Here is a 10917-nt window from a genome sequence, read left to right as displayed (position 1 = left end):
TGCGAGTGCCCGGCTGCGGGAGGAGCCGCGGCCCGGCCGGACGGGCGGAGGGAGGGAGGGAGGCAGGCCGGAGCCGGGCGAGGGGCCGAGGGCTGCCCAGGCTGACGTCGCCGGCTCTCCCCGACCTCTCCTCACCGCCAGCCCGGCCCCGTCCCGCGATGGAGCGGCGGGACCCCTGGGGAGCTGCCGCCGCCGCCTCCCGCCTGTGAGCCGCTCCCCCTCCCCCGGGCCTCGTCCCCCGCCGGGGGCCGGGCCTGACCCTGCGCTCCCCGGGCGGTCGGTTAGTGACTCGGCGGCGGCGCCCCCGCTCCCTTGGGCCTTTTCTTCCCCTCCCTCCCTCCCGCCCCCCTCCTCCTCCCCGCTCGGCGGGCCGGTGGCGGCAGCCAGGAAATGATCCGGGCCTAGCGGAGCGGCGAACGGAGGTGAGACGCGGCCGGGGGTGGGGGCGCACCGGGGGGCGCGCCGCGGGGACAGGTCCTCCCGGCGAGACCCGCACCGCCGCGGGGAACGGCACGATATCGGTAGCGGCCGGCGTCCCCTCCCCCGACTCACTTCTCGGGAACTTCCCCGGCCCGGAGCCGGCCCTTTCCCGGCTCTCCGTGCCAGCGTCCCGCCCCGCCGGGCTGCGGTTCCGGATGCTTGGGGATCGCCCGTTTCGTGCCGCATCCTTCGCGCTTCACAGCGCGGTGTTTCCCCGCACAGGGAGGATGGCGAGTGACACGGCGGGAGCGGTTACGTGCCCGGGCACCACTGGCCTGCCGTGTCGCTCTCACGGGACAGCAAAACCGGGCTGGCCCCCCCTTAAAACAGACCTTTGGTATAGTTCTTGGTGCTGCTGGGGCTGAGGTATTCCCCTCTCTTAACTCTGGGGTTTAATCCTTCTCCAGCAATTGACGTCAGGGCTTTGTTCCTTCCTCTTTGCTCTCTGCGTTTTAGGCCCTGAGCCGCTCTGGGGATGGAGCGGGCAGGGCTGGGTGCTGCGGTGGTCCTCCGAAATGGCTTGGGGTAGGTGCTGCCGAAGGTCAGGAGCAGGGAGGCTCTCGGGGTTACTGACACGCAATCACACCCTCCTGGTGTGTGAGTGGATGGGTGTTACGTAAAGCATCACCCCTGGTGAGGGTTGTGTTATACTTCGTCATCGAGGTAGCGATCGCTGAATGTTTCTGGAACCTGGGCTGACAAGTGGGTTCTTTTTCCTTTTTCCAATTACTAAAACAAAGCGAGAAAGCGTTGAAACATGTAATACAGATCGTAGAGCTTTCAGTTGCTGTGTCTCTCATTTACTTCTTGAAATGAGAAAGTGGTTAACTTCATTTTGGGAGGAAACTGAGAGTGCTTATACCTGTGTCTCAAATACAGCCCCAAACAGAAGCTGTTCTAGTGAAAAGAGAGTTACACTTTGCAGGTGCGGGCCCTTCTGTTTCACAAGCCCATCTCCTCAGCTTGTGACGGTCTTGTTTGATCCTTTACTTAGGAAGACTCTGGTGGTTCTGAATGTTCACGATTCCTCTGATGTCAGTCAGACCTCCCACTTGCCTCTGTGCGAGCTGAACGGGCACTTACTCAGCATCAGTAGTCTCTGAAATTAACTTGTTCTGCTCAAGTCGAGTGCTTCTCTTTGTCACCTTATTATCGGGTCCCTTCTAGCTACTGAGCTTCTCCTCACGGGTATATTTCTGGTTCCTTACATTTCTTTAAAACTTCTGAATACTTCTCCTAAGTTACTGGAGCACAGTGCTGTGCAGCCCAGGGGTGTTATTGCGAAATAGGTCCGGTGAAGTGCTTTGGAGGAGTTGCTGTAGAATTGATTTGTCATTTCGTTATCTCCTGTAATGAGAGAAACGTTATTAAACTCACAGCACTACGGATGTGTAGCCTGCCTCAGCGAGCTGTGATCTATACGGTCTTAGTCGTGTAGGTGCTGTATACAGGTATTATCCTGGAGTTACGGAGTGGCTCGTAATGGTAATAGTGTGGTTCTTGTTGGTAAGTAACAAGAAAGAAAATGTTGCTCTTTGACATTATTAACATCTTGGCTTTATTAATGTTTCAATGTTAATTTCTATGATTTCCTAACTGCTGTACAATGTATTTGCAGCTTTGTGCAAGAGCAAGCTCTCCTCTGTTGAACAGTTTTTAACAATCGTGAAGGAGAACAGTAAATTTCAACTCCAGTCTCCAAAACGGTTTCAGATCCCTAATATTTCCTTTAAACGTCTCTGCACTTCTCATTTTATGACTTTTCTCCTGTCTCAAACATTGAGAGAGCGAGACCGAGCCCCTGGGGTAGGTTTTGGTGCAAGAAGGCACACAGCAACCAAAAAAAAGTAGTTCGTATTTGTGTGTTTTGCATTTTTCCCAGTTATAATGATCTGAACTTGATAAAGCATGATAGAACTTCAGTGAAATATTACTTGGATTTCGAGGTTATCTTTTTAGGAAGCTGGAATGTACAAATGCTTTTGCACAGTTATGACCCAACTGTTTAATGAGAAGAAGCCACGTATTTTTATCTGCAAATGCCATACACTTTGTGTTGTTCAGGTTTTGTAGATAAATAGTTGCAGCAGAAATCTGTCGTGACATTACGGTTGGTAGATAAGTTGGCGCATACGCACTAGTTCCTCCTTCCTTTTCTAGCTCACCGCTGCTGGCAAGGATGTTCTGCTGCGCTTTTTCCACTGTGGTTGCTCCTGGATGTCGGATGTTACTAAAGACATTCGTAACCTGTGCGATACTGCCTGTGGGGGCAGTTCGCAGCATCTTTTGAAGGAGACAGGACTCTGTGACCAAGTGATGGTGCTTATGAGTTGCCATAACTGCTCGTAACTGCTTCTGATGCCTCCCTTCCTCTCCTTCCTGCTTATCCTCTTGGTTTAGGAGTTTTTTAATCATTACTACTCCTACTCTTTGTTCCACATCGCCAGAAATCTACAGTGTTCAGGGTAGAAATATTAACCAGTGATACCCGTGTCCGAGGCTGAATCGTGAGAGTTGAGACGTGAGATGAGATTTTGCCCCTGTTGGGCATGTGGAAGGAGTACGAGCGTCTTTCAAGAGGCCGCCTCTGCCAGCAGCAATGTCTATGTAGAGCTGGGAGGAAAGTTAGTCGCACAGCGTTGTGTTGGGGGCCTACCTGTCTGAGGATGTAAGAGTAGTCTTGAGATTCTAGTCACTTTGGGGTTTCTTTTCTGTTGCAGTAATTGTTCTTGGCCACATAATTTCAGATTGTTACTCACATGTGGTTTGTTCTACAGGCATGTTTCCTTTCTCGCATGTGACTACAGTCTCACAGGTACCTTCAACAGAGGCTAGGAAATAACTAAACTTGAGTCCACCTGTTTTGTCGTTTGATTTTAACATCATCTTGGAGTCTGTCTCAAGAAAAAAAAGCGATGTTGATGTCATGTTTGCTAAGTAGTGAGAAAAGAACACCCCAAATTGTGGGGAGATGGAGAGGCTGTAGAGTGAAGAGAGGCTGTCTGGAAATGATTCCAGAAACTTTAACAGATTTCGCTTACATAGAGGAGGAGTAGATGTATGTAAAATATATTGCCAAGTGTGTTAAAATAGAAAGATAAGAAGTTGGGTTTGTAGAATTGCAAAACGAAAGAATGAAAGAACTTATCTGGCAATTATTCTTCCCTTGCAGGATTGTTCTTTCTCTGCGGTTACTAATGACTAACAAGATGCTCTCCAGCTTGTGAAATGAGAGGGGTTCTGTCACTGCTTAGGAAATACAGCTGCACAGGCTCGTGTTCCTTCCCATCGGAAAGCTTTTCTCATAAGTGTAGTCAGCCGGAGTTTTTACAGTAGTACTGTTCTCTTACTGTGTATGTTCCCTGGTGGGACTCCACATTTATTCTTGTTAGGTACTTGAACTAGATCTAGGTATTCCTTTTGAGTTAAGGTTTCCCATTTTGAATAATTGTATCAGTGCTCTCTGAAATGAAAAATCAGATGTTTTCTATGACTTCTGTAGAGGTGTCTAGCACAGCACATAGCTACAGCCTAGCACACTTGCTTCCTTGTCTGGTTCCGTGCCAGTTTCATACGTTCCGTCCAAAATTCCGTTTCCCCCGTAGCTGTGATGTTGTTTGCCTCATGCACTTATGTCTAATTTAGTATCTGCCGTCTCCGCAGGCTCTCAAATTCTTAACTACTTTCTTTCTCCAACTTGTGTTTCAAACCTGTTTTTTCCCTAATGCAGTGAACTGTATTTTCTCCCCACGTGCATTAGCTTGTAGGTCTTCCAGTTGTTGTGTCTCTTGTTCTTACTTGATTCATTAATTCTTGCTGATGAAAGTAAAACCTGGTTTATTAACTGGCAGCAGTGCCAGGTACCGACAGGAGAAAAAAAAGAAAAAAAAAATCTCCTTCTGCTTGGTGCTGTCCAAACACTGAGTAAGAGAAGTTCTTGCCCTGAAGTCTTGAACTAATATTCTTCTGTTAACAGCTCATTAAGGAAAGTTTTCTTGCACTTCTTTGGATTTAGCTATGGTACCCAGTCCCAGCAATACCTCACTAGGCAGCTCCTGCCCCATTTTGTTGATCTCTCTTTAGTACAGTTCATCTTAGTTTATATTCATGGCATACAGTTTATTGATAATTTACTTGAATGTGTTGCTTCCCATGTTTTATAACTAAGCAAATATAGAGTGTACTTTTACTAATACCATAATCCTGTAATGATCATGTTTTTTTAGGACACACTGTTCTGTCATTCCAAACCTCTCCCTGTGGATAGATGTACTCCTGCGGCCGCGCAGCAGTCTCTTGATATTTATTCCCGTTACTGCATTGGGGGCATAAAGACTGGATGTAGCAGACAGCAGACCAGAATAACGGTGCGGTGCTCTGCAGTGTTAGCGCTGTGTTTATTTTCCTGCAAAGGCTTGGTGTTTCCCCCTTTATCTGCAGTTTCCAAGAGCAGCTATAAGAGGCATGTCTTCTGGACTGGAAAACTTTCCTCAGCTTTTAAGCTCAGTGGCTTATTCATGGAGGGGTAGAAGGGAGCCCTGAAAGTCTGTGTGCCCCTCCTGAAGCTCCTGGAAGTAGCTCTTCTGGGACTGGGAGCAGTGTTGGAGGATGTGTCAAACCAAAGTGGATCCCTAAGCTTAGTGCTTTGAAAACTCTGTGACTTTAATGTATATGGTGTTAAAATGAGCAGGCACCCAGGTTTTGGTATGCTGTAACTTTGTAGTCTCCTGGAAACAGAGGTGACTACTTGATATCTCTCTGTAGTTGGATCGTAGATCATTTTATTTACATACATTTTCCAATTTTAAGGAAAAAATAATAGTATGTTTAGTTTTTAGAGCCAAGCATTGGGAAAATAGTGTTTCTAACCAGTAACCAGTTTAGAAGTACTCTTCAGACAGGAAAATATGTTTAAACTTGTCCTTAGCTCAGGTTCTAAGATTTCACTGAGGTAAATTGCTCCATATTAGATACTTTCCTCAAGAGCTTTGGTTCCTGCTGAAATGTCACACCATTGAACTGTCTCTTTCCTGCTTTTTCACTGAAGTGTGGCGGGTTCATACGGATCTTTACTGTAAGAGTCAAATCGTGATCTCTGATCAGGCGGTGATGCGAGAAATGGAAGTATGTTTCAGATATAAACACCAAATAAATACGAGGAGAACAGAGCAGATGTTTTGGAGCTCTTCTGGCTGCACAGAGCGTATAGATACCGAGGTAGCAGGCACCTACCCATAGATAGACACGTACTCAGATAAAAGTGCAACCACCCTGGAGCCATATAAGGCAATGTTAGTGTAACGGGTCCTCTGGCATCAGAAAATCTGGAAACGAGTTGTGATAGCTGTATTTACCCTAGCAGGCCCTTCTAGCCCGTGCTTTTTTCCCCTTGTGCTGTAGGGCTGTGTAGCCCTGTCAGAACTGTAGAATGCACTTTCCTTAGTGCTGATGTAATCCTGTTGCAAGTGTCTGTTTTTAAATGACTAATTTATATTGTTTGTCTGCAATATTATTATATAAATTATACTTCAAAATACTAAACACGTACTTCCATGTATGTCACCTTCTCTTCTCCCATCACTATAAAAGCTCAATAGCTGGTCATAATTGTACACCTTTGTACGTTCACATGCTTTTTTTTTTTGTTTGTTTGTTTCTTTCTGCATTTAATTTAATTTCCAAAAGATGTTAAAGAGATTTCAGTGGTGGCAGTGCTTAAATGGTTTTAATCAGGCTTTGATGTGCACAAATCATTAAAGCGAGTAGGATGAAGAGATAAGAGTCCACAGTTCTCTTTGTGTAGTTTGGCTGCAGAGGAACTGAGGGAGAGTTTTCCCTATAGGCGAGAGTATAATCAAACAAAAAAAAAAACCCACATGAAAATGTGAATTTAGGTTTTGTGTGAAGTTATGTGTTTTGTGGGCAGAGGACTAACCAGAGTTTCTGGAAAAAAAATCAAAATGTGCCAATCTCGTTTTCCGGTGTTCCATTAGTGTTAGCATAAGCATTTCCTTATTCAAAGATAATTAAAAAATTGCTTGGTCAAAGTCCAAATCTGAAAAATTGAGTCATTAAGATGAAAATTTCAGAAAAACTGAATATGGAGAAATGAGTTAAAGGACTTAATGGAGGAACACATTGGAAATTTAATTTAGCAAGTTGTACTGTGTTTTGGCATAAGTAAGAATAGTAACCTAATGGAAGTTGCTGCGATTGAAAAATGCTTGATTTTACAAAGATGTCTTAGTATGGTTTTGTTCTTGTAACTTCAGGGACCTTGAAGTGTAAAGATGGGCCAAGATGAGATAAAATAGACTGATATTTTCCCTCTCTCATGTCTTTTTGTGATGTGCTGGATGGTCCTGTATGGAAAAGAGCTTACTGATAGGTTTTTGTGTGTGTTTTGAGAATGTTTTTATATATTAGGGGAGAGGCGCTGGTGGGGGGGGGTTCTGTCTGTCTGTTTGAGATTTACCATTAAACCTTCCAGTTCGCATGTGGTTTGTAGTACGCAGCTACTGCGATCACGCTGGCTGCAGGCAGGAAGCAGTATGGCCACTGTACCTGCTTGCTGGATTGTTTTAAATTGACTGCTGGAGACTTGGAACCACTGTATTTAATTTTGTCCTTCTGATGCTGATAGGATAAATTACCATCATATTAAAACTTTAATCTAACATGGTGAAAACTAAGGGGTAGATGGCCTTTAGAAGACAAAGGGTGAAAAGTTTTTTCCTGGAGCGATGATTACTGCTGCTAAAATGTCTGCACCAATTATATTTAATGAGGGGAAAAAACAAGTAAGAAGTTTGTACTGTCACCTTCTTAGCCAATAATTACTAGAAATACGTTTTACTAGAAGAGAGTTTTGACAAATAGTCTTCAGCATAAATTTGTTAATCACTAATAATCTCCTAAAAAGGACTTTTCTTTCTTCATTTTTATCTAGTTTCCTCTCTTTTAAGAAAAAAGTTGCATTCTTTTATGGCCTTGTGAAGCAAGATGCATGCTGAATTGACATTTAAAGATATTTTTACGGTGTCCTCTTCATGTACCTCATTGGCCCCAATAGCTTCTGTTGATTTTTTTTGTTTGCTTGTTTGGGTTTGGTTTGGTTTTGTTTTTTTTTGTAAGTCCAGTTGTCATTTGCGCTGGGGACGGAGAGCAGCAGCACAGCCTGCGTGGGTGAGCACCGGTGACTGCAGGGACTTGGGTGTGCGGGGTGGCACCGCTCCCCCGTCCGTGCACGGCACGCGCCAGCATGCCTTTATTCAGAGGAATGTTAAAATGCATTCCGTCGTGATGTACTGACAGACTCAAAAGCTAAAGGTGATCAGAAATGGGCGTGGTTTCTATTTAAGTAGAGTACAAAATTTGGATCTCATTGGCTGGTATAATAGGGTGATTTCTTGCTAGCAGGAGTGTACTTTGTATTTATACAATTTATTGTAATCCATTATACAACTTAATATTTTGAGTTATTATATGTAAGTAAGTAGTGAATCATACCTTAAAAATAATAATCTTAGCTTGTGCTTCATAGACTTCAGTGAATTCAGCCAACGATGAGGAGTTGCTGTGTGTGCCAGGTGCCTAAGAAGGGCAGCAAAAGGCTTTAACTGAAGCTAGTTTGTCCACCCTGTCCCTGGAAGCATTAGCAATGAGAAGCAATTCTTGCCATGTAGTTTCTGTAGCACTTGAAAGCAGTTTGATCTGTTAACAGAGACGTTATCAGGTTTAAGCTTTGTAACAAACCGACACACTGAAAGCGTCTGCGTGAACTGAACTGGCCCCTTGCAGTAAGTGTTTTGAAATTCAACTGAATTTTGACAAGACTTTTTTGCAAGGTTGCTTCTGTTTTTCTTTAACCTCATATGAGAAAAAGCTTAACTTCTTTCTCTGGTGGCAAGATTTCTTGTGTGTCCCTGACTTTAAATTATGTGTGTTGATGCTTTGCAGCTTCATGTCTTTCAAATCTTTTAGCCTTTAGCTAAAAATACGTTAGGAACAGCAGTGCAAAACCAGCTTGCACAACACCTTTACTAGTTTATCAAATGCAGAAGTTAAGTTTTTGGTCTAGGTAGACCAAAAACTGTTTGCGTATCTTCTGCGGAAGATACTTCATAATTACTGTTGTTCGGAATTGTCTCATCTCTGCTGTAGCTGCGTGGTCCTTGGCTGACAGCGGGTTGCAGACGAGTGGTGCTGGTGCTCTGCAGGGACGACCACCAAGGCCCTGTTTGATTCCCGGCTGCCTTGCCTGGGATGCGGGATCCCTGGGAACAGGGAGCAGCGCAAGGCATGTTCTGCCCGGTGTGCTTTTGGTGGCTCAGTCTCTTTTTTTGGTGCTTAAATCTGATAAACCTGTGAACAGCCTGACTTTTGTTTTAAGGCCACATGTAGAAAAGTGAGAAAAAGCTGTGAGAACTTCAGGGGGGAAACAACCAACTTAGCATCATTAGAGTGGAAAAAGAGGTAACGTCATTTTATTAAAAGGGTTTGTGTAGCTCAATTAATGTTTATCAACTGTTTTCCTGAAGTAATTGACGCTACACTAAATATCTTGGTACACAGTGGCTGCTGAAATATTAATGTTTATCTCAATCTGCTTGAGGGGTTATAAAATACAGGTGGCATTTAATGAGTAGGATGAAAGGTTACAACTTTCCAACTTATTAAACTAGTGTTTGTTTGGGAGCGCTGCACATCGAAGCTGTGGCTTTCCTGCTGAATTTCAGCTTACCTCTGTAGATAGTTCTGGTCCCTTCCTCTCGCTTCCAGATTTTTTTTTGCTTTGTCTGCAAATCTTAAACACGCCTCTTCCCTAGTGGGTTTTTTCAAAGTTTAACTAATATGCTCTCTCATAATCTTCGGTGTACTTAAATTTAAAAAGAAAGTTTTAAGTTATCAGGAAGTATCCGAGATCTCAGAGCTGTCATGTCATTCAAGTACTAAGAGCCGTTTTCAGATGGGTAGCAAATGGTGATGAATTTGGTAAATGTTTTGTGTACAAGTTCAGGTTGAAAACTGGGAGTCGGAGTTAAAATTCTTCCTCTCTCTTTTCTCTTACTCAAAATTGCAGATTTTAACAAGGCTATGAACTCTTCCAGTTTTCGAAATGTAAAGCAATCCTGGAAGTGCCGTAACTGCTAACGGGGACCGTTGGTGCTTTGTGAGTTCAAGCCGACACTTTGAAAAGATACTTACACGCTGACACGCGTGAACTCAGTTGGCTTGTTGCTGCTTCACCTCCGCCCCTTCAGTTATTCTGGTAACAGGCTGGAAGCACAGTGCGCTTTGTTGTGCTGCGCAGTCTTTCTGTAGCACGCCGTGCGTGTTTTCCCATGTTTCTGAAGAGAGTTAAGTCATAAAATGGTGAGGTTCCTTAACTCTGGCTACTCTGCCGATCTGCTCTCCAGCATCCTTCTCGTTTCATCAGTCGTAACCGTGCTGCTTGTCAGCTGTTGCAGACAAAGTCCACCTATGGCACTGTGGTGCAAAAAACATGGGCAGTAATTTAATGAGACTTCTGTGGAGTTGAGGGGAGAGGTTGGTTGGTTATTAGGTTCTTTGTTGTTTTGTTTAGGTTGCTTATTCCTGCTCTCAAATGCTAATATGACTGTTTTGGGGCCGTAGAACATTCAAACTTACCTGTGTTTAAAAATAACCCTGCCCCCAAAATACATATTTTGAATGTGCACAGGTTTCCCCAATTCAGCTTAACCGGCTCCAAAACTGGGCGTGTCAGCACAACGAGGAGAGGGTGCGGGGTGGGAGCTGCTTTGGGCGTCTGCCCTGGACCGGGGACTTGGCTCCACACCCTGCGCTCCCAAACACTGTACTCTCAAATTGTAAAAATTGCCTTTCGCTCTAAGTGCCAAGTAGAGCTGGGCACTGGAAGTATTAATAGCCCCCAAATATTTTGTAACTGATGCTTGTTTTGTGAAGATGCGTCAAATAAAAGTTGTGTTTAGAAAATAAGCTGTACTTGAAAGAGCAAAGGGAAGAGGTGGAGATGCTATCAGTGTGTATACAGCGTTGTCATGTGGAAGAGACCTTGCTACTGGGAGCAGTTACAAGAGACCTAAGTGGTTTATACAGTGGCAGAATTTGTTATCTCAAACCCTGGTGTTCAGTTTAGTATGTTATGCAGCAGAACCCGTGAACCTCGGTTACGGTAGGAAGTCTGAGATAAATGTCTGGTGAGACAGAGCAGACGGATGATCTTTCAATAAGGCTGGGGGAAATGGCTGTTAAACCTGGGTAATGTATGTGATAAACTTTTTCTCTCCTTGCATTTTCTGGAGTTCTGTAAAGCTGGGAGAAGGATACAAACCTTGAATGTGATTCTTCCCTTTTGCCTTTTCACTCTTTTAGTTTAGATGGCACCTCATTAAAACATAATCTACTGTTTCAAATCTTGTACACAGCGTATTT

The 10917-nt window shown here is 44.3% G+C and overlaps 1 protein-coding gene across 3 annotated transcripts in view; it reads left to right on the top strand.

The window, feature by feature from the left end:
• Window positions 1-62: 62 nt before the first annotated feature.
• AFF4 (ALF transcription elongation factor 4) overlaps window positions 63-10917 on the top strand; it is a 52040-nt gene continuing 41185 nt past the window's right edge. Inside the window, exons 1-2 of one of the 3 annotated variants that reach the window (XM_086758592.1) lie at window positions 4694-4847; window positions 9563-9652. The gene's annotated coding sequence lies outside the window, so the exon portion shown is untranslated. Of the gene's footprint in view, window positions 423-4693; window positions 4848-9562; window positions 9653-10917 lie in introns of those variants that run through there. The other 2 variants (XM_086758590.1, XM_086758591.1) reach the window with 2 other exon arrangements.

The sequence above is a fragment of the Chlamydotis macqueenii genome, chromosome 14 (assembly GCF_036417535.1).
Source record: "Chlamydotis macqueenii isolate bChlMac1 chromosome 14, bChlMac1.mat, whole genome shotgun sequence".
Classification (NCBI taxonomy): domain Eukaryota; kingdom Metazoa; phylum Chordata; class Aves; order Otidiformes; family Otididae; genus Chlamydotis; species Chlamydotis macqueenii.
The sequence above is the reverse complement of the archived record's forward strand: the minus strand, read 5'-3'. Positions and strand labels throughout refer to the sequence as shown.